Source organism: Chrysochloris asiatica, unplaced genomic scaffold (assembly GCF_000296735.1).
Source record: "Chrysochloris asiatica unplaced genomic scaffold, ChrAsi1.0 scaffold00183, whole genome shotgun sequence".
In the NCBI taxonomy this organism is placed as follows: Eukaryota; Metazoa; Chordata; class Mammalia; order Afrosoricida; family Chrysochloridae; genus Chrysochloris; species Chrysochloris asiatica.
The window spans coordinates 1240480-1246106 of NW_006408701.1; the positions used below are offsets into that span (position 1 = coordinate 1240480).

The window sequence follows — 5627 nt, forward strand, 5'->3', positions numbered from 1 at the left end:
GGTAAGTAAAAGATTAAATTTGATTCCTCTTTGGGGGTGGGGAAGAAAGGAGTTGAAAGTATGTCTTCATTTTGCAGTCATCATCTGTACGAATTCATCATAGTTGACTTGTCTGTCACCATCAATGTCTGCTTCTCTGATCATTTTGTCTACTTCTTCATCTGTTAGTTTTTCTCCTAAGCTTGTCATGACATGGCATAGTTAGGCTGTGCTGATGTAACCATTGCCATCCTTGTCAAAGACTCAGAATGCCTTGTGGATGGATCTCTTCTTCATGACTGTGTCTTTCATCTTTCTAGCCATCATAGTAAAAAACTCTGTAAAGTCTGTGCTGTTACTGCCGGCGACTTCATTGATCATATCCTGTAACTCAGCTTCTGTTGGGTTCTGACCCAGTGACCTCATAGCAGTCCCAAGTTCATTTGTTGTGATGGTACCATCACCATCTTTATCGAATAGGGAGAACACTGCCTTGAATTTAGCCATCCACTCTTTGGTCAGCTGATCAGTCATGGCGCCAGCGAAGAGGGAAGCGCTGAGGGTGCAAGGGTGACTGTACCAGCTCAGGAGCTGTGATGGCGGGGCAGCCTCCCCTTTTAAAATGAGTTTGCATATTTATTTAGCTTTTTGTTGTGAGTTGGGTGAAGATTTACAGAGCAAATCAGTTTTCCATCCAACAATTCATATACATTTTGTTTCATTTCATTGATTACAATCCCCATGATGAAACATCACTTACCCCACGTCCTCCCTGTGTTTCCTATTTCCAGTTCTCTGTTCCAAACCGTTCTGAACTATATCCTTGTGTAAGTGCTGTCCTTTGGGTCTCAAATGGTTGATTATTTTAAGGTGTGTGTACCTCACTAGTGTTATTGTTCCTGTCATGTACCCCCTTTATACTTTGCCCATGAACTTTCCTGGAAGCCTTCCTTAAACCTACCTTCCTGCATTTAGAAATCATCTCTTGGACTCTACCTGTTGCCATGATGAGGCAGTAAAGAAAGAAACTTTACTGCTGAAACAGTCTAAGATTTGTTTCTCAAGTTTCAGAATTCAGAAACCTTGTCTTGTTAGCTTCCCCAGGAGTATTCAGGTCTAGAGACTGAATTGCCCTACCGAAATTTACGAGTGGTTGATTGCTAATCCAGAATACCAATTTGGGAATTCACACTGAGAATTATGACTGCCAAGTGTTGCAACCAAACTGAGAGCATTCTGACAGGGCCTTGCCAGGGAGGGGTCTTTGAGTGAGATCCTGATGCCCATGGGGTGAGTCCTGGTCTCCCCTCCCCACTAAAAAGATGAGGTTAAATGGGGTGGGTGTGCTGCCCAGAGTTTTGCCTTCTGGGCAGCGAGGTCCCATGGACTGGGTTGTCTCAAGACATTTCCATAGGCAGAAAGCCAGATGCTATATGGAGAAGAGCCAGTGTTCTAGCAGGGAAGCCAACTGTATGAATTGAGTCCAAAGGATGTGGGAGGACAGAAAGGGGAATGTGAAGAGGGAATTCAGTAGCTTTAAGAGTTGGGGGCAGGTGAGCTGGCATGCCCAGTTCTTGGCTCAGTCTAGACTTTTGGACTTGGACTGGCACCAAGTCATCCTGTTGATTGAACTCAGCTTTCTCTGAAGACTTTGGCTTGATTCAACCAGTATGTTTTTGGCATTTTCTGTTGCCTCTGGTAGAATCATCAAACTCTGATGCTGGACCCATGAAGCCTGGTCCTTTCCAGGAGGGGAAGATTCCTATCTTTAACCACAAATGTGTGGTGCCTCAGGTCCCCACCCATTGCCCTGGTAATGTGGATGCTATCCCTTTCACTCTCCACTCCCTGAGGCCTGTGATGCTACAGACGAAAAAAGGCAGAACTCCCATAGGTGAACTTCCACATTGGTGGCACTAAAATGACAACTGAGGGGCAGAGTTGATTCCAAGTACTAGAAAGGTTTTAGGCAAATGTATAGCAAGACACAAGTTGCATTTTTTTCAACATGCCTTGCTTTTGGTATTTTTGTTTCATGACATTTAGATGTTTTTGCTTCTGCCTTGTTTTCTATGTCTTTTGGACATTATCATGATGGGTATAAACTGAATTTGCTTCAGGGGGCAGAACACCTGTCCCAGCTGATAGTCCCACTGTGGGTTCGTAGTGGACATGGCTAGATTACCAACTGGGCGAGTCGACTGATGTACACAAATGCTATCCTCATATGACTGAACAGCAGCCCAAATTCAGTTTTTCTCATCTTTGGTTCAACACTGGAAAAGTATCACCAACAGATCTCTTCAGGTTAACTTGAAAGATAGTATCAGCTGTTCAAATTCCCCTGTGAATTTATCTGGATTCTCTGAGAAGCATCCAAATTTTTCTTTGCACTGCTTGAGATCTGCCAGGGTGAAAGGGATATGAAGCCTCATTGACTTCCCTTCGGGGCCTGACACTTCCTGCCGAGGTAGGAGGTTTGAGGGAGCATATGCGGGTGGGATACCAAGGGTGACTTCCCCTTTCTTTAGGTCTTTGGTGACTGTGAGAGGTAGCATTTTGTTACTAGGACTTGCTTCTACACACCCCTCACATTCTTCCGGTTTCTTTCTGAGAAGCATAAAAGCCTGAACATAGGGGACTTCTGACCATTTCTGTTTTTTTTTTTCTTTTTACAAAACAAGTCTAGTTGAAGGAGGATACTATAATTTAGACTTTCATTAATAGATCATTGCTCCTGGTCTCCCTATTTCATTAATAGGCCAGATGATATTATTATTGTCATTGTAAAGTGTTGTCAACTCGGTTCTGACTCACAGCCACCGTGTATAGGGTTTCCAAAGAGCAACTGGTGAGCTTGAGCCACCGACCTTGCTGTTCAAACCGACCTTGAAGTTCAGCGCATTAACCTGTAGCACTAAAAAATAAATGAATAAATATGAGTTTCTTTTCTCTTAGACTGTTGAGGTTAAGTCTCTTCCATTTCTTTAATAAATGTCCCAAAGGGGAATTATCAGGGATCAATGGAGCTTGTCTCATGGCACCTGAGAAGAGGGAGTAAGTCCCTAGACTGGGTGTCCCCTGTCTTGGCACCCATAACTGGACGAAAAAATCCCCCCCACCCCCCGTGAGAGGTCAGGGTATCTCCTGGAACTTCCCTGCAAAGATGGAGGCACTAGGGTCTCAAATTTTCCCAGGCCATTCTGTGGCCTTGGTTTCAGGTCAGAGTATCTCCATGGAAGGTCCTGTTAGCCTCTCTTGCGGAGTAGAGTGCCAATTTCTGGGTGTCCTAACTTTGGGCACTGCCCAGGATGTGGCCCTTTTTAACTCCCACTTTGCTCACCTTCACAAGTTTGTTACAATGGTGAGAAAGGCTTGATCAACCAATGCCCTTTATAGGTTGTTAATTCTTCCCTCAAGACCAATAATGGAAGGTAAACCTCCTTTCAAGACTGAGACTCAGAGGGAACACACAGGCAGTCTTGTTTGCTCACTGGTGACCATGCTGGTTTACTTGTGAGTGGATGTGGGGGAAATGCTGTAAGGAAGACATGGGCTGAGTTTGGCCATGTTCCATAGACACTTGTTGATCTTGAGATGAGAGAGAGAGAGTGTAAGGCCTGGCTGGTCTGAAGTTTAGGGAGATGTGTGAACTCCTGAGCCCATGGACACTGACCTAGCCACTGGGGGTGGGGGGGTAGAGTTAAGAATGAAATGGCTAGCTGGTATGAAGTTGCGGGCAGCATGCAAAAATTCTCAAAGTTGCAGCTAATACCCATTTGACCTAGCTTGGATGGCTAGCTGACCAGAACTCAACCAGATGAAGATAAAGAAATTTGATGCAGGGAGCAAGCATAAATTGCTACAATTTGATGAACTGGACCTTTGCTCATGGATGCAATTGCTCAAAATTCCAGCAGAAAAGGAAGGTTTCTTCATATCAAGGATCAGGCTTACCTTCTCAGTACACTGGGTGGATAGGGATCGGCAGTTTACCAAAAATGGAGGGGCTATAAAGGCATGATGTGGATGGCTTACAAGCTTTCATGAATGTGACCAGTTTCAGAATGAGACGAATAAGGTAAAATCCCCACTCGGTATTTTTCCTTTTTTCCAGGTGGGTCTGGTGAAAAGGGATGGGGGAGGATGGGGATAGGAATTTATGATTCAATTTGTGAGTAATTGTTATCAGGACTAATTGTGATGGTCACAACTGTAAATGTAGAAGATATGTACTTAAAAGGGGGGAGTAGTTAATCTTTCATTTCAGGAACAGAGGACCCTGGAACCATCAAGAGGAATAGAGCGTGGGATCCTAGCCAGAAAAGCGGCAACAGCAGAGACAGTGGCAGAGGCGATGACATAGAGAGATAGAGCAGCTGAGGACTCTAGGCCCATGGACTGAGAAAGATGGTGTACCTGCGGGCAGGAGGTTGACTTGCAAAATGTGCCCTTTGGAAATTTAAATGAATATATATTTTCTGCATGGTATGTGTACATTCCCCCCCCCGCCCCCGCAAAAAAAAGGAATAGAGGTAAATACTGTTAGCTGATGGTACATGGAGGGGATTATAATCATTGCAATGAAACAAAATATGATTTGTTGAATGTAAAACTGATGATCTGCCCTGTAAACTTTCACTGAATTAGCAATAAAAGCTTTAAAAAAATAATAACGGCATTCTCAAGCAATGTCGTCTTGGAGAAAGTCCAATCCTGACTCAGTTCTAGCCCAAACTGTCTCCTTACATTAAAACAGTAACCTAAGTGCCGTATGAGATCCCCCAGAGCCTGGCAGTATGAGTGGCAAAATGAAAGCATAAGTGCATAGGGGAGAGGTTGGCAGAGGCTGTAAGGGCAGCTTCACTGGGCCCAGGCCCACAGTGTGTCCCAGTTAGAACGGAAAGTTTGGTGCATAGTTGAAGAAAGAGATGATGCTGGAGAACAGTTGAAACTAGCCAGTCAGGCACAGTCCCTAACCTGGACATTGTGCACTGGAGTCATTCAAGAGGATTCAAGAGTGGACCAGATTTCATGTTGCACTCTCCAGTAAAATCCAAAATATTACAGTGTGTTGCTAAAAGGGGTCTTCCCAAGATACTTGCCTGTCGCTGCTTTAAACAGCACCACCTCTGCTAGGTTGCCACTCATGTGGAAACTTCTGAAGCCTTGGACTGGAGGGAGGAAATGCATCTTATATTTTCAGACTCTGGGATCTGCCTGGAGATTCATATACCTGTGTTGCCTAATACTTTCAAGAGACGTACATGAGAGCAGGAAAGGAGAAGTAGTGGGGAGGGGTGTGGAAGGTAATGCTACTCACGTTCCAGATGCGAGGTGGACTAAGTCATTCCCAAGTTTCGGCACCCAAGTGTCATGGTTGAAGTGTTGTCCCTGGAACAGTGCTACTGTCCTTTCAAAGAACTGGGGAGACATAACACACTCACTCCACACAAAAGAGGTTAGAAAGACAAGAAGCTTAGGCAAATAGAAAGGTTTATTAAGCATAGATGTTCTTACAGAGAGATATGAACAGCTTCCATGTCATGAATGAAGAGGTGGAGCCCTGAATACAATTTGGCTTTTCCTTTATATATCTTTCTGTCAGGGGCATGAGTTATATTTCTGGTTCAAATGTCTGAGTAGCT

General features: G+C 44.3%; 1 pseudogene; it reads right to left on the bottom strand.

The window, feature by feature from the left end:
- Positions 1-66: 66 nt before the first annotated feature.
- Positions 67-513, bottom strand: LOC102828979 (annotated as a pseudogene).
- Between the last annotated feature and the right edge of the window lie 5114 nt (positions 514-5627).